Source organism: Podarcis bocagei (genome assembly GCF_964188305.1).
Source record: "Podarcis bocagei genome assembly, chromosome: 11".
Classification (NCBI taxonomy): domain Eukaryota; kingdom Metazoa; phylum Chordata; class Lepidosauria; order Squamata; family Lacertidae; genus Podarcis; species Podarcis bocagei.
This window is the reverse complement of record NC_138136.1, coordinates 49,645,485-49,672,909: the sequence shown is the minus strand read 5'-3', so window position 1 is coordinate 49,672,909 and position 27,425 is coordinate 49,645,485. Positions and strand designations below refer to the sequence as shown.

The 27,425-nt window shown below is 45.0% G+C and overlaps 1 protein-coding gene across 5 annotated transcripts in view; it reads right to left on the bottom strand.

The window, feature by feature from the left end:
- PDZD2 (PDZ domain containing 2) overlaps positions 1-27,425 on the bottom strand; it is a 245,239-nt gene that overhangs the window by 132,075 nt on the left and 85,739 nt on the right. The window contains exon 1 of one of the 5 annotated variants that reach the window (XM_081212585.1): positions 14,878-15,283. The exons of the other annotated variants lie outside the window; for them this stretch is intronic. The gene's annotated coding sequence lies outside the window, so the exon portion shown is untranslated. Of the gene's footprint in view, positions 1-14,877; positions 15,284-27,425 lie in introns of those variants that run through there. 5 annotated transcript variants of the gene reach the window in all.

The following is a 27,425-nucleotide window of genomic DNA, read 5'->3' as shown; positions in this document are numbered from 1 at the left end:
ACTCTCACCTGCCTGCCAATACTATACTCCACAAACTGTTCCATTCAAATCAGGCTTCAGCCTGATATCCACTATTATGAACCCGTCTATCAAGCTCCCCAAACCTCAAGGCGAATGTTTACTTGTGAAATTGCAGCTTTTACAGACTTAGGAAGTGTCTTTGAAGTGTTTCCTTCTTCTTCTTCTTTTAACATCCTCTGTTCAGAGATAACCATTTAAAATTTTTCAGTCTGTTGCTTACAGCATTTCCAGGAATCAGAGGCCAAGGTGTATTTACACATTCAGAGAGCGCTAATTAAGCATGCGCCCCTTTTTGTAATGGAAAGTGAGTGTGCGCGCATCAGATGCAAATACATTGCAGCAGCATGAAATTGAGAAGCGCAGGAGCTCTCCTAAGGCTAAAAGCAAAGGCAAGTGTTCCTGCCTAGCAATTGCGAATTCCACACTCATTGCTACATTCTCGGGTGGCTCACAACAAGGCCCATCATTGACTTCCGACTAGAATGAAATTTTCGCCCCACCTACGAAAAGAATTAAGCTCTTCTGCTTGTGCCAAGATTCCTATGGTGAACTTTGTGGCTTGTTTTGGAGGAAACAGTGAGCAATTGTTTTGGGAAGACCACCAAACCAGCGGAGCCCAGCGTTCAGGAAATAAAGGGCAGCAGAGAACCTTACTCATAGTCTCACCCACCAGGAATTCCCACAACCCAACTGGCACTAATTAGATCTACGCCTGGCAGACCCAGCTCTGTTTGGGCACAAAAAAACAAGAGAATATATTTCACTGAGCCAATGGTTGTGGCCAGTCTGAATTTTCCCACAGATTTCCACTTGTACGTGAACCTCTCAGCGTTATCCGCAACAGACAGTTTAATACCTCAGAGTTCTCTTGCCTGGCAATTTTCAAGCTACTAACTTGCCTCTAAAGACTTCATACATCTGATGAAGTGGACTCCAGTCTATAAAAGCGTTTGCCAGAATAAATCTGTTAGTCTTTTAAGCGCCATAAGACTCTTTAGTTGCTTTTGCTGCAACAGACTAACATTCTGCAACAGCCTAACACAGGCATCCCCAACCGGCGGCCCTCCAGCTGTTTTGGGACTACAACTCCCATCACCCCTAGCTAACAGGAGCAGTGGTCAGGGGTGATGGGAATTGTAGTCCAAAACATCAGGAGGGCCGAAGGTTGGGGATGCCTGGGCTAACAGATGGGGAGGTGGCTAACATGACAAGCACACCTCCTTCCTGCACTGTTCTAAAACACTCTGTAAAGTGGGCCTATTGCTCTTGGGCAAAAGAAGCGTTCAGAAATGTGTTAATTATGCAAAATGCACATCAACATTCATGCAATATTTTGTTTTTATGCTTTTTTAATAAAGAAAATGAAAATTAATGTTGGAAATAGGACAGACTGCACTCACGGCTGGAAAAATGAGAACCTGAGAGCAACAGACATTGACAGGTTTGCCCATCCTTAATTTGACAAGGTTTAAAGGGTAAATTCTGTGAGTATATAGCTGAAATTTTCACAGCAGGTGAATTGTATTCCACAACCGAAATGGACAACGTTAGGGATCTGACATTGGTCAGATTCCAGCTTTGCCATCTTCAAGGGAGCTTCTATCTTAAGATGGGTGTTGGGAGAACGATGTTTTTAAAAAGCTCTCTCATATCTAACGCAAAGTGAAAAAGATTGCAGCAGCATTACACAAGTCCATTATTGCAGCCTCAATATAGCAACATCAATTAGCACAGCCTTTCATCTCAACCAATTAAAAAAAGGAGGGGATTAAAAAAAAATGTTCCCTCCAGCATGCTGGGGAATGATTCAGAACCATTGATTCGCATATACATTTTCATAAACTGTGACAGAATGTTGATACTCTCATTACAGATTTCTGGAGCATCGCAGGGTACTCATTCAACATGGCAAGTACTTGCTTTGGCCAAATCCCAGACTCTTGCCGCGCAGAAAAAGCAGCTGTCACACCTGAGCGGCTGATAGTGAGGTTTAATGCTATTGTGTTATTTGCGGCTGACACCCTGCAGGCATCTCCTGCCACCAGATTGGCAATTTGGATGACACTCCAATAGAAGAACGTTTGGCACTTGATTATGACGGCAAATATGACGGGCACCGCATTGCTAGGGACACCAATTTCCTTATTCACAGCACCGTAGCAAGAAAGCCTCACTACCACTACATTTCTAACTCTGCAATTATTATTACCATAGTTGTTTATCAAATTTCTATACCGCTTTTCATCCAAAGATCAAAGGGTGGTTTACAATAGCACAAAAATGCATAACAGAATAACCAATCAAACACTATCTCCCCCTCCCCAGACAGAACCATAGGATTGTAAAGCTGAATGGATCCCAAGGGTCACATAGTCCAATCTCCTGCAATGCAGGAATCTCAACACACAGCCCCCGAAAGAATTTGAATCCATACTGGACCCTGCTTAGCTTTGCAAATGTGCTAGAGGGTTTATTGCTGCCCCAGGTTAAGTTGCGGTTTAAAAGGCCAAAGATTGTTTAATTAGTTAAAGGTCTCGCGCATGTACAGTGCTACCTCAGGTTAAGTACTTAATTCGTTCTGAAGGTCCGTACTTAACCTGAAACTGTTCTTAACCTGAAGCACCACTTTAGCTAATGGGGCCTCCTGCTGCTGCCGCACCGCCGGAGCACGATTTCTGTTCTCATCCTGAAGCAAAGTTCTTAACCTGAAGCACTATTTCTGGGTTAGTGGAGTCTGTAACCTGAAGTGTATGTAACCTGAAGCATATGTAACCTGAGGTACCACTGTATGTGTCTTCTCTGCTTTCCTATGCTTGATTACAGCAGACTGAATGTGTGAACCATGCATCTGAGGAAACAAAATAATAATATAATAATTATTTGGTTTTTGTACCTCACCCATCTGACTCGGTTGCCCCAGCCACTCTGGGCAGCTTCCAACAAAAATACAGGGGAAACAGTAACAACAAAAACCATTAAAAGCTTCCCAAAACAGGGCTGCCTTCAGATGTCTATGAAAAATTATATAATGTAGTTGTTTAACTCTTTGACATCCGATGGGATACCTACCACCCAGCCTGTCTTGAGGGCCTCCTGACAGCATGAAAGGTCCCAAACACAGGACTATTGATGTTTCAGGATTAAAACTGTCCAGCTTTTGTGTGTGTTGTCCCCCATGTTCCAATGAAAACAGGGCAAGGGGTTAAGAGCCCAGACCCTGCGTTGCACTGCATCGTAACTGCACTGAAAAGTCATCTAGATTTGCCAGTGTGGGGCTATGACAGGAGCGAGTTTGAATTTGGGCAGGTTATTAAGGAGAAATAAGCCACAAGGAAGCAGAAGAAGCAGGTTTGCAAGCAAAGTTTAGATGACATCACTGGGGAGGGGGAGAAACTTTGTTCAGTAATCCATTTACCTTACTCACGCAGACCAGCAATGCAAGTGTTAACACAGCAGCAAGCCTTTTAATGAAGCCACTATGTTGCAGGCTCTGTTAAATGAGGAAAAACTGCCTCCCTCCAACTTTCCGCAGGAAAGCATATACTTATGAATATTGCAATACTATGGTTAATGCATTCAGTTGGGATAAACTAAGCATATTCTGCATGTCAATGGGCTTTATAAAACAGAACCTGACATCACAATGTTTCACACATACAGCTATTTAAGAGACTTCAGACATTAACCAATATTTCCTGCCTTAGTATCGAAGTTCAGATTGTAAGTCTCCCTGGGGCCGAGACCTCTCTTTTGCTCATGCTACCCTGAAAACCAGCCAACTGTGGTTTGATCTACCTATTTATCTCCCAGTTTTGCACAAAAATAAATATTAAATTCTACATTAAGGTGGGGGGGGCACATTTGTAAATATATGCCCATTGGATTATTTGGGCTAATCATCACTTGCTTCCAAGACTCAAGTTTCTGAAACATGTGTATTTTTTTTTTAATCGAATAGAAAGAGGGAAATGTGGACTGGGAAGAAATGAGAGACAAGAGAAAGAACCGGTAATAAATATGTAGAGTGGTTAAACTCCATTGCCTGGTGACAACACTTTGCTCAGTCCCTCTTGGATCTGAGGTTGTACCTGACATTGCCCACAAGCTTTGTAGCTCCTTCCCAAAGTCGTAATGGTTAGAAATTTGAAATAATATCTCTGTGTTGAAGTCCAATTAGAATCACAGAACTGTAGAATTAGAAGGGACCCAACAGGTCATCTAGTCAAACGCCCCGCAACCAAGTTTTCATACTTCTGTGGCAAACCGACATGGAACACATGCCACTCTGGGTATCCCTATCTCATTCATCTGAGGGGACGCGCGTGGCGCTGTGGTCTAAACCACTGAGCCTTCTGGGCTTGCCGATCAGAAGGTCGCGGTTTGAATCCCTGTGACGCTGTGAGCTCCAGTTGCTCTGTCCCAGATCCTGCCAAGCTAGCAGTTCGAAAGCACGCCAGTTTGAGAAGATGAATAGGTACCACTGTGGCGGGAAGGTAAACAGCATTTCCGTGCGCTCTGGCATCTGTCACAGTGTCCTAGTGCACCAGTAGCAGTTTAGTCCTGCTGGCCACATGACCCAAAAAGCTGTCTGTGAACAAACACTGGCTTCCTCGGCCTGAAAGCTTGATGAGCGCCGCACCCCATGGTCGCCTTTGACTGGACTTAACCACCCAGGGGTTCTTTACCCACAGCATGTGCAAATGACTGTGATTAGGTATCTGCATTGGGGTAGGGAGCCTGATCTCAACAGAGGGTCAGATTCTTATTTCCCTCATCCCCTGCAGTTCAGGTTTGACAGCTGGGCGGAAGTATCCTGCTGCCAATCACCCAACATCACAACAGTGTCAGACGAAGATCAAGATTTGAAAGCACCCGTGCAGAGCTTGCAAAGACAACCATATCTCTACCTGTCCCTTACCTGTTGTCACATAAGATGTCACGCATGGGGCAGGTGGGTGTGGTTTGTGCTGGGTCCAATTTGGCCCATGGGTGAGAGGTTTTGCACCCCTGCCCTGTACATATCCTGCAATTGCACAGCTGCACAAATCTTTCACTTAGTTAACTCCATACAGTGGTACCTTGGTTCTCGAACTTAATCCGTTCTGGGAGTCCGTTCAACGTTCGAAAACCAAGGCTTCCTGCACTCAAGTGGAAGCCACGTCGGACGTTCACAAACTGAAACACTTACATCCAGGTTTGCGGCGTTCGGAGCCAATTTGTTTGACAACTAAGCCATTTGAGAACCAAGGTACCACTGTATCCCTGTATGTGCCCAGTCACTGCTTGGGACTGCTTGCATGGAAGGAAAATAAATGCGTAAAGCGGACCAGAGTATGCTAGCAAATCCCCATGGAACTTTTTGCCTGGAAATCTTGTCATGCGATTGTGTGAGCACATGCACCCACAGACATGCAACAGATCAAAACTATGCGCATCCACACTCGAAGCCAAAAGGCCCAATTTCTTCCTCTTGCCTGCTGAATCTTGCCCCTTACTCTCTTGGCTCCTTGAGCTTCTACTTATTCGCTGCACAAAAATCTCCATAGAACGTGACTTGGCTGCACACTTCTCCTCTCAGAGATCTGTTACTCTTATATACATCGGTATCTCATTACAGAGCTGTAAAACCTCCTCCAGCCAAGCATAATACTGAGTCTCTGCACATCAGATGTCGATCTCTCTGAAAACGAGGAATTTGGCAGACGCTCCCTGTAGCAAAACAAAAAGTCCTCTCTTTGTGCGATTCCTGAATGCAGCCATCACCCATTCACAAATATTGTGACTGTAGCAGCCATTTATCACAGCCACTTAGGCTGGAGGCAGATGACAGTTGTTACGGCGGCAGAGGCACAAGAGAAGCATCCTCATTGCATGATGGCGCAAACTCAAGACTCTTAAAAAACCCCAAACCATTGCCAAACCTCTTTAACCAAAGTTTAAATGGGACATCAAAGAAACGAGGTCTGTATCAGGATCAACAGTGACTCTCTCATACCTCTTTTGATGCACGTACAAACTATGGTCTCTCTCAAGCTTTAAAATATGGCGCTGTGGGTTAAACCACAGAGCCTAGGACTTGCCGATCAGAAGGTCGGCGGTTCGAATCCCCGCAACGGGGTGAACTCCCGTAGCTCGGTCCCTGCTCCTGCCAACCTAGCAGTTCGAAAGCATGTCAAAGTGCAAGTAGATAAATAGGTACCGCTCTGGTGGGAAGGTAAACGGCATTTCCGTGCGCTGCTCTGGTTCGCCAGAAGCGGCTTAGTCATGCTGGCCACATGACCCGGAAACTGTACCCCAGCTCCCTCGGCCAATAAAGCGAGATGAGCGCCGCAACCCCAGAGTCAGTCACGACTGGACCTAATGGTCAGGGGTCCCTTTACCTTTACCTTAAGGCTCAAGACAGACTATAGAGTTTTCTACGGGAGTTGAAGGTAGCATAATGAAACCATCATAACGCACACATATTCAGCTGGAACCTGGCTAGGTAGATCACCCCACCCAACTCAGTACTGCCTACTCCTGTTTCCCTAACATGAGCACCACAACACCCTCTTTATTTTATGTATATATTTTATTTAAGGCATTTACATGCTGCCTAATCACTTGCCGTTCTAAATGAATTACACCCTTTTAGGAGCCTGTTGATGCCCCCTGCTGCTCCTAATTTTTAATTTTCTTTTAAACTGAGATGTGAGGGGTAAACTGCGCTTCCCAGAATTCTTGGGTAGAGGTGTTTTAGATGTATGGCGTACACATAGCCACCACTTCCTGCTATAAACGTTTATCGTTTTTCAATAAGCAAAAAAGCACATGGCACGTTATAAAATTGTTGTAGATTGCCCTGCATTGGGAAAGACAGAACTGCATGCTGGGATGGCAAAAAACAAAGCTCTGCACAGACAGAAAGCTAGCAGGTGATGCAGAAGCCTGAGCCAGAAACCAGCTCCTTTGATGTCTACTTTTCCAAGAGCAGAGGCAAGGGGATCATACACCTGGTCACATAATCCTCCGCCTTAAGGAGGGAGCCAGGGCATACCTAGAAATTAGATTGGTCCAATTAAAGTGGATTAAAGTGCTCTGCTGTTCTGTTGCAACAATCCATTAATAAACAGACTTTTTGCAGTTAGGAAAGTGACAGGGAAATGCATTGGAAAGTGTGGGGTAAAACAGGAAGATGAACAAGCAAGCAAATCAGGACAACTGCTCATTGTTGTTTAACCTCCCCACAAACATTTCAGAATAAACACAAAATAAAGACTGGATATAGTCTGGTCTTTGTGCAAGTGAATCAGGATAGATGCTCAACGAACGGGTCGTCTGCAGAAGTCTTAAGTGCTGGAATCTAGGAATAGTGATCTGCTGTACCTATTCTGGAAGGAGGCAGTGTAAAATTGCCACTGAATTTCTCCTTGCCCAGATCTTACTCAACTGCAGTCCATAGCTGCCCTTTAAAAGCAGCTGGACTTCTTTAAAGCTTGCGTGATCTTACTAGAGAAAATTGAATTTGCAGCTGTGAAGCAACATTTGGAGCATCTAACAGCTGCTTCTGGAAAACAACCGCAACACCCAGTAAGAATGCATATGGGGGCTTCTTTTGAAGTCACCCCACCGAGAATAGCTTGAGATAACGCATTGGCTGCCCCAGACTTCTGACTTCAGAGCAGGGTAAAGAGTTTCACAGCTTCCTACCCCAACAGCTTTTTGGAATAACTAACCATTCTGAAGGATTGAATCAGCTGGGTTTTAAGGTGCTCTTGGGGGCTTCTCTATCTTATTTGTAGGAAATTGAGTTTAGAAAAAGAGGCAGGGCAGTCTTTTTATTACCTTTAACAAATTCCCCCCACTCCCTTTTCCTTTTACTGATTTTCATAGGACATTTTCCAAGGCACTTTGAAGTTGCTGGCTACAGACCACTGGGAGTTAGCTCAGGAATGTTTCCCAGCCAAAATTCATCCAATTGAAAAAGCAGGATCTTCGTATGCGGCTGTGAGTACTTACTACAGACCCACACAAACAGGATTTATTTACTTCCTACAAAATAATAATAATAATAATAATAATAATAATAATAATATTTCCCCAGCCACTCTGGGCAGCTCCCAATCAAGTGTTAAAAACAAAACAGCATTAAATATTAAAAACTTTCCTAAACAGGGCTGCCTTCAGATGTCTTTTAAAAATAGGATAGCTGCTTATTTCCTTGACATCTGATGGGAGGGCGTTCCACAGCGCGGATGCCACTACCGGGAAGGCCCTCTGTCTGGTTCCCTGTAACCTCACTTCTCGCAATGAGGGAACCGCTAGAAGGCCCTCGGCGCTGGATCTTAGTGTCCAGGCTGAACGATGGGGTGGAGACGCTCCTTCAGGTATACTGGACCGAGGCCATTTAGGGCTTTAAAGGTCAGCACCAACACTTTGAATTGTGCTTGGAAACGTACTGGAAGCCAATGCAGATCTCTCAGGACCGGTGTTATGTGGTCCCGGCGGCCACTCCCAGTCACCAGTCTAGCTGCCGCATTCTGGATTAATTGCAGTTTCTGAGTCACCTTCAAAGGTAGCCCCATGTAGAGCGCATTGCAGTAATCCAAGCAGGAGATAACTACAGCATGCACCACTCATGATGACATGGCTCTCCAAATCTCTTTTCTGATGAGAGCAGCTTTTGCATCTCATTTGGAAACCAAGGACCCAGAATCTGGAGGAAGAATGGGGAGGCACACAATGCCAGATGCTTGAAGTCCAGTGTGAAGTTTCCACAGTCTGTGTTGATTTGGGGAGCCATGTCATCAGCTGGTGTTGGTCCACTGTGCTTCATTAAGTCCAGGGTCAACGCAGCCGTCTACCAGGAGATTTTGGAGCACTTCATGCTTCCTTCCGCAGACGAGCTTTATGGGGATGCTGACTTCATTTTCCAGCAGGACTTTGGCACCTGCCCACACTGCCAAAAGTACCAAAACCTGGTTCAATGCCCATGGGATTACTGTGCTTGATTGATCAGCAAACTCGCCTGACCTGAACCCCATAGAGAATCTATGGGGCATTGCCAAGAGAAAGATGAGAGACATGAGACTGAGCAATGCAGAAGAGCTGAAGGCTGCTATTGAAGCATCCTGGTCTTCCATAACACCTCAGCAGTGCCACAGACTGATAGCATCCATGCCACGCCGCATTGAGGCAGTAATTGATGCAAAGGGGCCCAAACCAAGTACTGAGTGCATATGCATGCTTCGACTTCTCAGAGGTCCAATATTGCCCTATTTGCAATCCTTGTTTTGCTGATTTCATTTAATATTCTAACTTTCTGAGATTGTTAATTTGGGGTTTTCATCAGCTGTACGCCATGATCATCACAATTATAACAAATAAAGGCTTGACATATCTCGCTTTGCATGACATGAGTCTATCTCATATATTAGTTTCACCTTTTAAGTTGAATTACTGAAATAAATGAACTTTTCCACGATATTCTAATTTTCCGAGTTTCACCTGTATATAATAATACCAAATAATATTAGGAACTCCAAACCTCCTTTTGTGTAGCCTTGATATATCAAGTTGGCAGTGAATGACTCTTTCTGTCTTATTTATCCAGACATCTTTTTTATAAACTAAAAATCCCTTTCCTGATAGGGAAAGGGCTCCAACCCCCTGCCCTGACAATCCATTTGACTTTTATCAATTTGAGTGTCCTTTTCCACGGTATCATTTCTGAGATGTTTGGTTCCTGGTGACCATATCAGAAGGAACTCTGAAGCAGCTCTGATGATGCCGCAGTTTAAAGGGCAAGATTCCAAAGGAATTTAGCCCACCTCTGAACCAATGGCGAAAACCGTTTCAGCTCACTTAATCACACTTATCTCAGGGTCACTGGCCGATGGCACTGAAACCAGGAAGTTGTAACTTTCTAAATAAATATTTGTACTAAAAGAGCACAGAAGAATGTCTAAAAGAGCACAGAAGGATCTTGGGAGAGTGTGCGGCTTTCTCCTGCCGGATCCATGGCATGCGTAAGAAAAGCAACTCATTGGGAGTTGGCCTGACAGTAATTCCTGAGATTCTCAGTTTCATTCATATACTGAGAAGGCAGCACTCCTTCCACATTTTTGCACAATAACTGTCACCCTGGCACTGGGTGATAGAGGGTCTTTAATTTGCCCCCCTCCCTTATCAGCCAGACAGAGGCCTAAGCAAAGCACAAATTTCATCTAGCACAAATTGCCCATCATTAAAGATGGATGATTAGTGCTTAACTTCCACTCCACTTACTGCCAAGCTCAACACAGCTCCAAGGGAGGAAGGAGAGCAACGATGTGCCCGGACCAGCCAATTTAACTCAATTTACTACCAACAGACACGCAAGGCGGGGTTCACTGCCTGCACTGCGTTCTTCGGTTTGTCACTGCGAGACGGGAGTAAAAAGGTGCAGAAAACCAACAGCTCTTGTCATCAGATCTCTGTTGCATTAATTTGTGCTACTTGGGGTCCACTGAGCTGATTTTGGGGCACATCAATGGCCAAAAGGGAAAGAAGCAGAACTTTCAATCTACAAATGCTTCCCCTTAAAAAGTCTTTAAAAGTCACTACTTGCCATAGGCGAGTGGCTATCTGCAAGCCTGAGTCATGGGAACATGAGAAGTGTCCTTAGACCAAGTCAAACTCTTGGTCCATCCAGCTCATTACTGCCTATTTTGGGGATGGGGAACTTTTTTCTTCCCCACCTACTATTTCCATATGTTGTTGTTGTTGTTGTTGTTGTTGTTGTTGTTTTGTATCCTGACCCCACCCATCTGACTGGGTTGCCCCAGCCACTCTGTGCAGCTTCCAACATACATATATAAAAACATAATAAAACCTTAAACCTTAAAAAGCTTTTCTGTTCAGGTCTGCCTTAAGATGTCTTCTCAAGGTTATATAGTTACTCATCTCCTTGACATCTGATGGGAGAGCATTCCACAGGGTGGGTGCCACTACCGAGAATGCCCTCTGCCTGGTTGTCTTAAGAAGTTGTCTCTCCCGGCAAAGGATACTAGGACATCCAAATCCTTTAGGCCAGGAATGGAGAATCTTAGTGTGCTCAATTATGGCCCTCTAGGCCACTCTGTCTGGGTTTGAGACTCTCCCCAGCCACACACCCTCCCAGTCCACACCTGTCACCAACTTTGCTTTGCACCCTTCCTTGCTTCTGCCAGACTGGAATATGACCTGCAACTAGGGCTGGGTGATATCTGGTTTCCAAAACGGCAATATGTCACCAGCTAAACATTGTTGTATACCAATATATTGTAATGTGTAAAATAAGGATGGAACTATGTAGAGGCGAACAGTAGGGATGGGCGATATCTGGTTTTCAGCTTCATGGTATGTCACCAGCTAACCATCACAATATACTGATCTATCACAATGTCTGCATGTGAGAGTGAGATATCACAGATCAAACACACCATGCAGAGAACTTGTAAAACAATGCTTGAAGTCAGCTGCCTGTAATCTAAGTGTTCCATAACCAATGAAATGAACTGGTGTACATTCATGAATGGGTAAGGCTATAGCTCAGCGGGGAAAGCAGTGTTCAATGCTGGCATAGAAGCAAAAGATGACTTATGCCAAGTCCTTCTAGCACAAAACTGTCTCTTCACTGACTGGCAGAGGCTCTTCAGAGTATCAGGCAGGGGTCTCATCCAGCCCTACCTAGAAATGCCAGCGATTGAACCTGCAACCTTCTTCACGCAAAGCAGATTCTCCACTGCTGAGATTTGCCCCACCCCCAAGAGCAAGAGGCTCTCTTCTCTGCTGCATGTAAACCAGTCCTGGAAATCAGAACAGACCAAGAAATGTTAAAAGTTATCTTGCAGTTTTTGTTCTGCACATTCACAAGGTGCAAAAACTTGGCGAATTTATATTTCGAACCTGCAAAATAAGACGGCAAGCACACAGCCAATCTGTGGGAAAGCACAGTGGCGTTTTAACACAGTTTGTCTTGCTGGGCATAATGGAGCATTTCAAAACTAATTGAAACCACAATTAAAGCCATACAGGGAGCCCATGGCAGAAGCAGGATTACTGAAAATTATTCCCTGGCTCACAGCACCTGCTCAATATACCAGACCTCAGCACTTTAAGAAAAACACACACAGAGAGAGAGGGACACACAACTAAGTCTTATTTCAAGCTATGATGTTGAGATCTATTGCTTGTTTTTGCTGATCAAGAGTTAACACTCCAACTTTGAATGGTGTGATTTACTGACACCTTGCTCTTTGACAATAGGCTAAGAACACTTCTACAATTCCCTACATTGTGGGTGAGGAATACGTGACTCTCCATATGTTGCTGGACTTCAGCTCCCATCATCCTAGGCTGATGGGAGTCGCAGCCCTAACAACATCTGGTGGGACACGGGTTCACCATTCCTGCCCCACATCATGTTCAACCAAGAAGACATGTTACAAATGCAACTGAATGCTGATGAATATGGGTTGGCAACCTCACACATGGATGGCATTAATTAAGCACACAAGAAGGGGCATAGCTCATGTTTCTCATGCACAAGGTCCCAGGCTCAGTCCTTGCCATCTCAGGTAGACCTCTGCTGGCCACACCTTGGAGAGCTGCTAAAGGAATGCAATTCAAGCCACCCGGCCAAAGCCAAGCAGGAAATCTGGGCGAAATCACCTGGGGAACCCAATGTCTGCTACCTTGAGTTCCATGGTGGTAGGAAGGTGGGAAATAAACAATAAAATATTACTGGGAATAATTGGGAAAGTTATTTAACTCTGCATAAGGCGGGTGGCACTGTGGGTTAAACCACAGAGCCTAGGGCTTGCCAGTCGGAAAGTCGGCGGTTCAAATCCCCACGACTGTGTGAGCTCCCGTTGTTCAGTCCCTGCTCCTGCCAACCAAGCAGTTCAAAAGCACGTCAAAGTTCAAGTAGATAAATAGGTACCACTCCGGCAGGAAGGTAAACACCGTTTCCATGTGCTGCTCTGGTTCGCCAGAAGCAGCTTAGTCATGCTGGCCACATGACCCGGAAGCTGTACGTTGGCTCCCTTGGTCAATAAAGCGAGATGAGTGCCGCAACTGCAGAGTCGTCCGTGACTGGACCTAAAGGTCAGGGGTCCCTTTACCTTTAAGGCACTTTATGTATTCATGTGAATTTTGCGAGGAGACCCTAAAGACCCAAAAAGACATGCAGACTTGCTCTTTGCTGAGCAGGGAGTCAAAGATGGAGTTCTGCCATGTGCAACAAGGGTGTGCACTTGAGAGATAAAGAGGAATGGGGCAGGGGGTTGGATAGAAAGTGCCAACAGAGAGAGTAGAATAATACCACCGACTAGGTCTAAGGCCATCATTCTCTGTCTTTTAATGTCCTTTCAAAAGGGGAATCCTTTATTAATACATATTTGATGAGATACTATTGACCGGTGCACAACAGAGATAGATGCTAATTGGTCTTCTTGCAATGTGTTTACTTATTCATTCATTCACAAGAACGGCACGCACACCGATATAATTTGGGCATTTGTCTTTGCCAAGACCATTCCAAAAATAAAGGCTCTGAGTGTGGAAAGTCATTTGCCAAAAGCTGCTGCCATGGGAAAGACGCGGTTGAGCAATCTAATATTCAACAGTCCCAGCTGCCTTTTATTTCAAAGCCATATTTTAGTTATTAGTATCATTTGCAATCTTTCCCGCCCACCCGCCCCCTCTCACAGTCCCAAGACCCTGCCAAAATGCAGTACTAAGCAGATATTTTGCATGTGCATTAAAAAAAAGTTTATTTTAACCGCATCTATTCTCCGTAAATACAAGGTGATCCCTTAAAATGTATAACCTGCAAACTCCACACAAATCAAAAGTCTGGTTAAAAAAGACCTCCCTACAAGAACTTTTACCCCATCTATTGTGTGTGTGTTTGTGTACATATGACATCTCGCACACAGAGTGCAACTTGCAATACACATTTGATTATAGCAATCTGCTTACAATTCAGCACAAAGCATCCTTTTCCTATATTAAAAAAAACTTTCCTATTTCTCCTTGCTATAGAGAATTATTTTGGGACTAGATTTTTTTTAAAAAAAAACTTTTCATGCTGGCACACAGGATGCCTTAACATTTTGCTGATTTCGATTCTGAAACATTTTCGTCCCAATGAAGTGTTTAGTGGTTTTGAACAGAACCCTGTTTGCCTCGGGCCAGAACCTAATCTCAGGCGAAATCGTAAACAATGTTTTGCCCAGAACCCCATCCAGTTTTGCATTGGAGCTGAAAGCTCCTAAAGCAAAACCACACTGGAAATCAAAGCACCGATAAATTGGTGTTAGTCCCAGATTAGCTGGGTTTCCTCCCCACACTCTCCCCCACCCATACGCTGTTAAGCCGGGGCTGTTATCGGCTTGTTGCACTGTCTCTGCTGACTTTTCACCTTGCCGCTGCTGAATGCAGTCGGAGTTCTAATATACCTTCCAGATTTAATCAAGACAGATTAATTCTGATTGCAAACAGAAGTCGCAACAGGAGGGAAAACCGCAAAGGATAAGCAGCAGCAGCAGGTAAGTATACCTGCGGCATTATGTGACAAGGAAAGTTAACCCGAGCAACCTTCTGAAGAGCCTGATTTAAAAATAACCAGCTGCAAATGGGAGCTTTCACATGATATACTTCAAGCCATAAAGCAAAAATTATGTTTCATCAGCACCTTTAAAAAGAAAACAGAGGAAAGCACAGCTGGCGTTTGAACTGGCTTTTTTGCTACATAACTTTTCAGCCTCTGGATACATCCAACCAAGCCCTTTTCTGGAGCAGACCCAAACACACGCCTGTTTATTTGCAATTCTTACGGTATGTTGCACATACCTCTTTTCCTTCTAAATCCCCTTCATGGGTTTTCCTCCTCCTCCTCCTCTTCTGTGATAGCCTCGTCTTCCCTGGAATTCCTGTAAGGAGCAGCTGGCGTCTCTCTCTCTGGGTTAATCCACGAGCGGGTGGTTTAGCAATCCCATGAGTCTGTTAATTAGTTTAATCGCTTGCTGGCACCCAAGACGAGAGGCCACTTGAACACCCGAGGAGGGAGGGCGATCCAGCTGCTGCTGCGGCTGCTACTGCTGTGTCCGCCTCTGCCCAAGAAGCACTCCCCCTCCAAAAAAAAAGACAGGGCTTGTTTACCCTAAAAAAACAGAAAGCAGCAGCAAACCCTTTGGAGCAGTTCCGTTACATGAGTTTCCAGAAGGCTGGGAGAGCTTACTGCCCTCCTCTTCGCTGCCTCTGGCTACGGGAGCACGAATAGTCTTCCGTGCATTCCTGATGCTGCTCTGTCAGTTGCAATGTGCTCAGCTGTCAAAGCTGCCCAAATCAGACCTCCCCAAAAAATATGCACAGAAAACCTCACCAAAACTCAAAACCCACAGAAACATGAGGGGTAGCCAGCCAAACAACGAGAGCCTTCAGGTTAGCCAGGCAGGTGAATCTAACATTATTTTCTCAGGTTGCCAGTTGGTGGGACGAACGGGGGTGACAGCATCCAAAGCGAAACAGAAAGAGAGAAGGGGTTTCAGCTGCACAGCGAAGCCCAGAGATCTTCTCCGCTGCGAAAATAAAAACAAAATCCAATCTTACCCTGCCACTAACCGGTTATTTCAGGCATGATCAACTCTCTGCTCCCTTCCCCCTGCCATGGAATTAACCTATGGGGCGAGAAGTCAGGAAACGGGTTGAAAGAGACCCTGGAATTCAATTGTAGTAAAATACGTCCCTCCCTCAACCCCGCTGGCTCAGAGAGTCTGATCTGACTGTACAGCTCAAGCATTTCCTTTCCACCTTCTTTCGCACAGGGTTCCTCCCCCTCCGTTCAGGCTAACTTCAATCAGCGAGGTCCTTCCCCGGGGAGAAGCGCAGCCCCCCCTTTCCCCACACGTTCAAGCGTCCAGCTGCAAAGCGATTAGGAAGCATGACCCAGGCAGCTAAGCTGTTTATATCACTTCTCCAGAGGGCTTCCTGTCTTGAATTAATGGGAACACTAAGTTGCCCCCCCCCCAAAAAAAAGAGCAGTCGGTGGTGGTGCTATCAAACAGGGAGAGGGAAATTATCCTGCATTTTTTTGAGGGACAGCCATCTGGTCACTGGGGGCAAAACAACCTGAACATCAAAAGTTTGCGATGGATAAACTCGGACAGGAGGGGGGGGGGGGAAAGGTTTCCCCACTCTTACATGAAGAGCAAACGAAGGCTGCAAACCATCACACCATTTGCTCAAAAGTAGCCCCACTGGCTTTCAGAGAAGGATGACCCCCAAAGGAAGTGGTTTGAGGACTGCAGCCAAAGAACGCTTGTCTAAAACCACCAGCAACTGTAAAGAATTTCTGCATTAAAGCTCTCACGTTTTCTCTAGGTGAACATTAATTCCGCAGGTGGGTGGCTGTTGAGTACTGAGACACAAAGTCATGTTTCTGACCTCTTGTGGTCGTTCAAGACTGACACCCCCCCCAGGCAATTCTTATCACAGGTGTTCCTGGCATGCTGTTTTGTTAAAGTCACATTGCCCCAATCTGCCAATAATTTTTCTGTGTTTTAAGGTTCTTACCGTGGTTTATGTTGTAAAGCATGCTCTTCCCTTTTGGCAAAGGGTGGGATATAAATTTCTTAATACAAACTCCATTATTAAACAAAGAATGCAAGCATTAGCCCTCCCTCCCCCCCCCCTTGCTATTTGGCAAGCCTCCCTCAAATACCTGGCATGGCTCATTTTTTAAGTTACCTGAAAATTCAAGGGAGGGGCTCACAACATCCCTGACAAAGGAAGAGCCCCATTTTCTCCCCCACCACATTCCTGTTCAGCCCTGCTTGGCTTGACGTGGTGGTAGCTATTCTACTCCCTTGTTGATGTCTCACTCCCAGCCGCCAACTCAAGTCCGCCTTAAAATTATGAACAATGTTGTTGTTGTTGTTTAGTCGTTTAGCCGTGTCCGACTCTTCCTGACCCCATGGACCAGAGCACGCCAGGCACTTCTGTCTTCCACTGCCTCCCGCAGTTTGGTCAAACTCATGCTGGTAGCTTCGAGAACCCTGTCCAACCATCTTGTCCTCTGCCGTCCCCTTCTCCTTGTGCCCCCCATCTTTCCCAACATCAGGGTCTTTTCCAGGGAGTCTTCTCTTCTCATGAGGTGGTCAAAGTATTGGAGCCTCAGCTTCACGATCTGTCCTTCCAGTGAGCACTCAGGGCTGATTTCCTTCAGAATGGAGAGGTTTGATCTTCTTGCAGTCCATGGGACTCTCAAGAGTCTCCTCCAGCACCAGAATTCAAAAGCATCAATTCTTTGGCAATCAGCCTTCTTTATGATCCAGCTCCCACTGTTATGAAAGCTTTCACTGTTATCATCCTATTATGCACAGTAGGATCTGATGATTCTGTCAGTGAACCGATGGTTTCCCCAAGTATATCAGCCTACGTTCCGTACTATTGTACATGAAACTTAAAACCCCTTCATAGAGAAAGAGTTTTCCCTTTCTGCCATTATGTCAGGTGCCAGCATCCATCTGTCTCAGGAGACAATGGAAGAGTGTGCATTTGGGGGTGAAGTCAAACTGTTGGAAGGTTGCAGCGACTGCTGTGGCTGCAGAGACTGATACAGGAGAGACATGTTTTGTTGCAGCTGGGGCAGATGAAGGCATCTGGTTGTGCTACTGCACTGTATCTTCTCTCTGTGCTCCTCCCAGTGGCCATTTTTCTTCTGGCCACAGCTATGGATACACAACTTGACTGCCTGTCTGCTAAAACTGGGAAGACAAGCCATCCAACAACCTTCCAATGAAAGCAGAGGCACTTATTTTACAACATGAAGCGAAACAGCAGCTCTTCATAGCGTGGAAATGAGTAAGTGGCCTCAGAAAGGTGTTTCCCAGGGAGCCCTGAGGCAGCTGGAGAATCCTTCTTCAAATCAAACTTCTCTCTACCGCTTGCTGTGCACCCTGCTTGCTTTTACAGTTAAATACCACAAATGCTCAGCGTTGTGCCAATCTACCATTAACCATGGTCCATCATTCAAAACTCACAGTGTACGGTAGCCAGGTTGACTGAGTTTGTATCTGAGCAGAACAGCTGGTGCTCCAGCAGCCAAAGAGACATATTTGGGTAGATATGCTCCTTTACAGAGTGCACACCAGCAACTGTCACATACAGTGAGAAAACAGGTACCGTATCTATTCAATCAGCGCAGGTAGAGGAGATAATAAAGTTGCAGCGCAGCGTTTTGAAAACCATTAGGGACTAATGAGCATGTATGCACAAGCCCAGGGTGATCCCAGCACCCCACCATTCATTCTTCAAATGCCAGAGATTCCAGTCCCACCCACCTCCAAACCCTTGCTTGCAGCCATGGGTGGGAAGACTGTGTCCGTAATAAAGACCATCGTCTCTCTGGCTGCCAGCTTCAAGCAACTACTGTGGTGGCACACTTGGGCTTCACATAAATATGGTAATGCAATCGATCTCTGCACAAAAAAACTTACTTTATTTACTAGCCCATGCCGCCGCCGCCCCCCCCCCATATAACCAGGGTTGCTGGTCCTACCCGGGCCTCCCCTGCCACTCTGGGTGGCTTCCAACAGGATAGTAAAAACACACAAAAAAATTCCCTAAACAAGGCTGCCTTCAGATATCTTCTAAAAGTCAGATAGTTGTTTCTTTCTTTGACATCTAGTGGGGGGGCATTCCACAGGGCGGGCACCACTACCGAGAAGGCCCTCTGCCTGCCCGATGGAATCAGTCAACTGTGTGTGCAACTATATAGCAAAACTGGCCAATATTTGAATTTTGCACCAATATGATATGAGCATTAGATGCTGAATGTCACTGTCTGGATGTCATGAGTGACCTAGAACTTTCACGTCGCACGAGCACAATCCACGGGTTGACTATATATTGGCTGCCACAAACCACAGGTCAGAGCCGCAGTTGGGTCCCCTTGTTCCAAATGTGTTAAAGCCAGCCCTTTCTATTTCCTGCCACATAAGATAAACTAGAGACCCATTCACGGCAACATTTTGCAATGTTTATCCTAGTACATGAAGCCCATTTTCCATAACCACTGTTTCCACATGGTTTTGATTACTGAGATAACTTGAACCAAAACAAAACATTTTGAAATTTGACAGGATTTCAAATTTGAAACTCCTGATTTCAAATTTGACGACTTTAACCTTACCAACAGTCTCTTTTATCATTCAGGTGTGTGCATGCAATAGCAGCCTCCCCCAAACTGGTGTGCACCACATGTCTTGCACTCCAACTCCTATAACTCCCAAGCAGCATGGCCAGTGGTTAGAGATGATTAGAGTCCTGGTTCAAAACATTTGGAAGGCAACATGTTGGGGAAGCCTAAGCCAAGAGCAGTCAACGTAGTGCCTTCTAGATGATGTTGGAATATAATTCCCATGAACCCCAACCAACATGGGCAATGATCATGGATGATGGGAATTGTACTCCGACAACATCTAGAGGCTGCCATATTGGATACCCCTGGATGAAGCTGTCAATTATCAGATGCTTCAAGAATTCCAGCAATAGTTAAAAATATCATAGTTTGCTAGCTATCAGATACCAAAATGTATTGTGTGTCAGCTATTAAATACTGCCAAATATAACTAATTAATTACTATGTGATAACTAGCACAGACTTCAAATATCATGGGATTGAAAAGATTGGTGTTAAATTTCAAATTTTCGATATCCAGATTTGTAGTGAACAATTTTCAGGAGAATTAATGGGGGTGGGATTCATATCGGCTCTCCAGCTGATCAGGCAACTCTCTTGACACATGGAGATATGGTATGCTCTCAGCCCATCATTATTTAAACATGGAAATGGAGCACAAGAAACCTGCTCACTTGCATCAGGCCTGACAGAGTGCCGCATTTTATTTCCCATTTAGAGCAGTCCCTCGATAGCCATACGAAACAGAAAACGTTAATTCAAGGAAAATATAAATAAGCTTCAGAACTGGAATGTGCCGTGGAGGGGAAGGAGGAGGGGGGCGTGATGTACAAAACATTCCCACAGTGCAACATAAATAATGCATTGTTGTGTGTGCATTCTTTGAAAGATCTAATGCCAATAAATGGCTGAAGAGAAACAGACACACCGGAACACTTCCGTTTATCTGGACCCCACTACCCAAGAGTATGTGACCCATGTGCTCCAATGGGAAGGAACCACAGCTCCATCTTGCAGCACATTCTCTGCATGGAGAAGATCCTGGCTCAATCAGAGGGATCTCGCCTTAAAAGCAATCTCAAGCACCAGGGCTAGAAAAGACCCTTGCCTGAAATCACACAGAGAGGTCAGCAGCTGCTGTAGTTATAATACTGGAACTCATGCGGATATCCTATACCATCAATCCATCTAAATCAGTATTATCAGCCACCAGGGTTTTCCAAATTTCAGTCTCCAGCTGCTGTTGGACTACAACTCCCATCACACCCAGCTAGCAGGACCAGCGGTCAAGGATGATGGGAACTGTAGCCCAAAAACAGACGAAGCCCCAACCCAAGTTTGGGAAACCCTGGTTTTACACTGAGTGGCATAAGGACATAAGGAGAGCCTTTTAGGTGGATCAGGCCAACGGCACATCTAGTCCATTGTCATGCTCTCACAGTGGCCAAAAAGATGCCTATGGGAAGCCCCAAAGCATGACAGCAACCGACTCACCTGTGTCACCTGGTAACTGGTATTCAGAAACATGCTGAGCTAACCATCAGACTCTGCATAAAGCAGGTTCAAATCTACTTTGCCCCTATTTGATTTAGGAAGTTGGGCTTTAGATTTGGGGTTTTTATCTGCAGTGGTCCTAAGCGGGCTGAGGTACATGATGTGCAGGCTTGGGAAAGGGCTTTTTCAGTGGTGGCTCCTTGCATGTGGAAATCTCTCCCTGCTGAGGTCCACCTGGCCTCATCTCTATAGCTCCAGGTGGTTGGCCAAGATACATACTTTTCAGAGGGCATCTGGAGGAGAAGAGACCCAGCTGCTGCTGCTGTTATTGTCAGTCAATGATCTATTGTTGTGAGTTTACAACGGACTGTATCTCTTAATGGATTTTACGTATTCTTATTTACATGTTTTTATTTGTAAACCACCCCCTGTAGCCTGTGGGAAGGGTGGTATTTAAACCATCTAAATAAATAAGGAACCCCATCAGTTTTACAGCTCGAGATTGTTCAGGTGCAGCACACAGGAGCCTGGGAAGCCCAGCCAGATGGGTGGGGTATAAATAATAAATTATAATTATATATTATTATATATTATTATATATTATTATATATTATTATATATTATTATTATTATTATTATTATTATTATTATTATTAAACTTGCAATCCTAGGGAGTAATTGGAAATAAGTGTCACTGAATTTGGTGAGGCTTCCGAGAAAGCATATGATAAGATTGTATGGTAACACTCTTGATAAAACCTCCATCCCGCCGGCATCTGCGTGGATTGTTTTGTCCTGTTCCTTTGAACTTGCCCATCTGGGCTTCTGGCGGTGATGCTACAGGAGCTGAAGAGGAGGAGGATGGATCAGGGAGGGACCAATTGGAAGGAGTGTGTGTGTGGTTGTTTTTACACTGAACAAAATGGGTTGTAGCAGGATGGGGAAGAAAGAGATGTTAGAGCACGAAAGGTCACTCTGGTAAAAGACTTTTCTTGCAGCTTCATAAAAACATTCCGCCTTCCCACTCCTGGCTATGCTAATCTGCTGCGTCTGTCAAGTATCATAAACTCAGACAGTTCAGACATCTACTGTGAAAAAATATTGCCGGAAGAATCAAGCAGAGTTTCAAATGGCACCCAGGAAATGGACACGAACGAGCACATTGCTCAGCACAGAAAAAGAGGGACCAGACAAATGTAACAAGTGTCCAAGAAGACCCGAGTTGACTTGATTCCCATCATGCTTATTTACAAAGTTTGAATACCTTGAGGAGAAGTTATATTTGAAATGTGTTGGGAATAAAGTTCATGTACTCAGCTGGTCTATTTCCATGGTTCCCGTTCTGAGAACCATAGCTCTGAGAAGGGAATAGTGGTTTCCTAACAACTCTCAACACCCTTAACAAACTACAGTTCCCAGGTTTCTCCATGAATGTTGAAATGGTTTAAAAGGGCTTTAAATGCAAGGTGAGGAAGTGGCCTAAGTCCTGTGAGGACCTGTTTAGCCTGGGAAAAGAAAATTAAGGTGAAGCATGATAACTGTCTTCAAATATCTGAAAGGCCCTCACGCAGAAGGTGGACCAAACTTGCTCTCTGTTGGCCCAGAGGGTGGGAATAGAGACAATAGGCAGAGACTACTGGGAAACAGATTTCAGCAAAAGCTCCTAATGGTAAGAACTTTCTGACAGAGTGGTACCTCCTGCCTCAAGAGCCAGTGGACTCTCCTTTGCTGGAGATAAATATCTGGACAACCGTTTGTCAGGGATGATGATGATGTAGCTGCAACCTGCAATGCAGATCCAGCCTTGAGCAGGGCACTGGGCTGGATGACTCCCAAAGGTCCTTTTATAGGTGGGTTATAAACCCTTTAAATAAAAATAAAATGGCCACGTATTATAAATAACATGGATGAACATATATGGTACAGGCCTGCTTTGGGCAGGGCACTGAGCATTCTAAGAGAAGACTTCAGAGTCACCCAATGAAACTTATTTATAGTCAGTGCAGATGTACAGAAAAAGAAAGTCCTTATTTATTATCTAATGGGATTCATTACCCTTAGAAGTGGCGATGGCCACTATTTAAATGACTTTTTTTTTTAAAGGACAAATTTGTGGAGGAAATATTTGTTTACTAGCTAACGGGGACAGCACCCCTCTGAATACCAGGTGCTGGAGACAAGCAACAGGGGACGGCTATTCATGTCTCCTGATGAGATTCCTGGGGCCTCTCGCTGACCATAGGAGAAAAAAACCGCCAGTCTACTTGGATCCTTGGCATGATCAGTAATGGAATTCTCGTGACATTTTCATTCAGAGGCGGTAAACAGGAGTCATTAAATGGGCACATCTGAAGTTTCTCTGCACAGATGTTTGCATCACTTGAAAACAACTCAGTAAACCCCAGACTTCTGTTTATACGTAATTGCCCTGTGTTAATATTGAGGGCCGATTCCCACGCACTGTATCAGCATGTATATGCCTGCGGTGCATTTGTTAGTGTCCGACCATGAAAGACACATTTTGAATGCAGAAGATGTGCACACGCATTAGGGGACCTTTAGCCCAGGGATGGAAAAACTGTTGATCTCCAGATGTTGTTGGGCTACATCTCCGCCATCACCCCTAACCATTGGCCATGCTGGCCATGCTTACTGCATTGCAGGGGGTTGGACTAGATGGCCCTCAGGGTCCCTTCCAACTCCACAATTCTATGGTTCTGTCTCCCATGTTGTATAAAGTGGAATGGACACCATATGGGATGGAATCCATGCCATATAGAATGGACACCAACCATTACTCAGCCAAACAGGTTTACACACACAACCCCAATAAACATTACCTCAAAATAAGCAGCTCTTGCTTTCTTCTTCTTTCTTGCTACATAAAATACTCATTTGCTTCCAACGTGAAGAAAGTGTTTCTTCAACGCTCAATTTGTCCCCGATATTATTTCTGCAACTGTTTTGTTCGGCCAAAGGCGGTACGTTGAATGTTTTCTTCCCTTGTCTGGTACAAAGGTTATCGTTACAGAAAATAACCTAAGGACATGTATAATCCTGAGAGATTTCAGCACAAAAACTATTTTTAACTCTGGTTCTGTTTAATGTTCAGAGTAACACAAGAAGCACGTATAACCAGAGGGGACAGTGTTATCAAAAGGTTGTGTTTCCTTTCTCTTCACAAAAATAAAAGCAGCAATTTATGAACCTCCTCAGAGCACACAAACATACTACACTCTGCCTTAGATTTCAAAACACTAAAATTTGCTTTAATTTGAGCAAATCTGGCAAGCACATGAGCTTACTTTCCCTAACGGTAGCCCAAGTAGGCTTCTGGTCATTGGTGGTAAAACGACATGTGAGAAAATGTTTTGCTTACATTACAAATGCAAAGTGCCGCGTACATGGCAGAAAACATCTAGCATTTCTGTGTTGTTCTGATGACGGGACCTTGATGTCTCCAGCTTCTTAGTTACTGAACGTGCACCAGGCAGTTGCAAATGGGTCTCCTTCATCTTTGAATATAAAGCCACTCGTTTCTGAATTCAAGCAGAGGGAAATTTCCCCATCACTAGTCACAGGTAAGTCACATCAGGGATGCTGCAGAGATACCCTCACTATAAACACAGGTGTGCCCTACAGATCAGTAGTGGCTGGTGTAGTGAGAGAGAGCACGTCCTCCCCAACATCAACATCGCTACAACCACCTGGATTGGGCAGGGCATGGGCAGAATCAGGGCTGTGCAGCAGTCACACTGGCAAGAGAACCAAATTGGTTCCACCAACCTTGCTGCCACCTTGGCCCACCCTAGCTGACCTACCCAGGTGAGCTGCAGCAATGTCAATGTTGGGAGTACAGATGGGATAGAAAAGCAACCTATTTCATATAGCTATAGATGTAGGGATGCAGGTGGTGCCATGGTCAAAACCACTGAGCCTCTTGGGCTTCCTGATCAGAAGGTCGCGGTTCAAATCCCCATGAAAGCGTGAGTTCCCATTGCTCTGTCCCAGCTCCTGCCAACCTAGCAGTTTGAAAGCACGCCAGTGCAAGTAGATAAATAGGTACTGCTGTGGCGGGAAGGTAAGCGGTGTTTCCATGCGCTCTGGTTTCCATCACGGTGTTCCGTTGCGTCAGAAGTGGTTTAGTCATGCTGGCCACATGACCCAGAAAGCTGTCTGTGGACAAACGCCGGCTCCCTTGGCCTGAAAGTGAGATGAGCGCCACAACCCCATAGTCGCCTTTGACTGGACTTAACCGTCCAGCGGTCCTATAACTTTTACCTTTTTTTAGACATAGAGCTATACGAAGCCGATTGCTTTACTATCTCATCCAGGCAATTTCCACTGCATTTTCATGCACCAGCAAACACATGTCCAAAACGTGCCATAAGCCTGCCACTTATTAATGTTTCAAGAATCCAGGCTTAAATCATAGATGAGGATTTTCTTCCTGGATTTTCCCTTGATCACTTTCTCCAGTCAGGAGTCTGGGCATTCTTTCAGACGTCGAATTTAATGTTGCGAGCACAGATGGCGTCTCCATTAACTCCCCACCCCCACCCTCCAAAGACCTTTCTTCACCCTTTCCAACTTCACTGCCGTCTTCAACGGGAAGCTGCCCTTTCCCTTTTTCACAGGCAGTGACACAAAACTAGGTTCTTGGGTCCAAGGCTGTAGGCCAGGCTCGCGTAATTCTGCTAAAGTAATCAAAAAGATACACAGTTGGGGTTTATTTTCATGGAGTCAGTGTGTTAGGCACTACCAGATGATAGCGCTGACCAGTCATTGCTTTTCTGATTTTTGCTGCAGGTGGAATAGCCAAATACCTTCTCCACATGACAGGAAGCACTGTGGACTTATTCATACATAGGAGTCAACTCCTAGGGGCCGAGGTCCCTTCGACCCCCCCCCCAATAAAATATCTGAGGTGGCTGGGGGCCCCCCAAAAGTTGATAGGAAGTTCTCTGTGTTATAATAATAATAATTTATTATTTATACCCCGCCCATCTGGCTGGGTTTCCCCAGCCACTCTAGGCGGCTTCCAACAAAACACTAAAATACAATAACCTATTAAACATTAAAAGCTTCCCTAAACAGGGCTGCCTTCAGATGTCTTCTAGAAGTTTGGTAGTTTTTTTCTCTTTGACATCTGGTGGGAGGGCGTTCCACAGGGCGGGTGCCACTACCAAGAAGGCCCTCTGCCTGGTTCCATGTAACTTGGCTTCTCGCAGTGAGGGAACTGCCAGAAGGCCTTCAGCGCTGGACCTCAGTGTCCGAGCAGAACGATGGAGGTGAAGATGCTCCTTCAGGTATACTGGACTGAGGCCATTTAGGGCTTTATGTTGGGTTACAACTGAGCCAATTCACCCATAAAAGTTTTCACATGGTGCTGCTGTTGCACATATTCCAGCCCAAAGCCTTCTTATTGTGTTCGTTTATCTTGCTGTCCAGACCCTTTTTCATTCTTAGTTCCACAGCTTTACAAAAGGGCCTCTTTGAAACTTGCGCAGAACGACACTCCAGAATAGATGCTTAAACAAAATATAAAAATATAATCAAATAGGATAACATTTCATCCGCGCTAATACATTTTCCTTTGTCGCCGTGCTTATTTTTTCATGAGAAGAAAGTGCGGCAGAGAGTTTAAGCTCTGGGCTTCACAGCCACTTGGGCTCTGCAGAATAAACCGGCGTGGGCAGAAGTTTTATAAATATCGTGAGCATCTTTTGTTTGGAAGCCTCTCTTTCAAAACAGAGAACTGGCGGCTCCAGCATCACTTGGCTTTGAAGCCTGAAATGACAGCAGACATAAAGTACAGTATCTTGAAGCCAAATGTGATATGTACATTGGCTGGAGCAACAAATGTGCAAGGGGGTTCATTTCACAATGTATGCGCAAGAAGCATAAAATGAGACACAGATCAGGGCCAAAGGGGAACTTCTTAGCACTGTGGAAAAATACATTCCCAGCTACTCCAGTGAGTAGATAATTTGCAAACCTACTTTTATTTATATGTCTCTCCTATCTAGAGCCACTAAATATGGTAGGCTTTTAAAAATGAAATTTAATTTGCTTTAGAGAACCAGCATGAAAAAAACCCCCCCACAAAAAACCACACAGCTAGTTCTACACATCCGAGGCTGCTTTGGATTTGAGTTTCTTGAATAGCAGCCTCTGCTGATCATAATTCCACATGGCAAACCACTTTCAAAAGTGATGGGAGCTTTGAAAACCCTTATAATGCAGTACAGTGGTACCTCGGGTTACATACGCTTCAGGTTACAGACTCCGCTCACCCAGAAATAGTGCTTCAGGTTAAGAACTTTGCTTCAGGATGAGAACAGAAATTGTGCTCCGGCGGCGCAGCAGCAACAGGAGGCCCCATTAGCTAAAGTGGTGCTTCAGGTTAAGAACAGTTTCAGGTTAAGTACGGACTCTGGAGCGAATTAAGTACTTAACCCGAGGTACCACTGTATAAGGATCTACTGCAAAAAGGGCAAAGAGGTCAAAAGTTCACCAAGAGATTGTATACACATTTTTCTTCATTAAATGACGCACCTTGCATGCTGCGCCATCAAAGTCCTGAGTTATCAACTAGCCAGTCAGGCTTGGGTCGACACAGCAAGGCGCCCTGAATGCTGTCAGTTAAGCAAGCTAGACTGGGCCTCCCAAGACAGGGATGGAGAACCCATGTTCTTCCAGA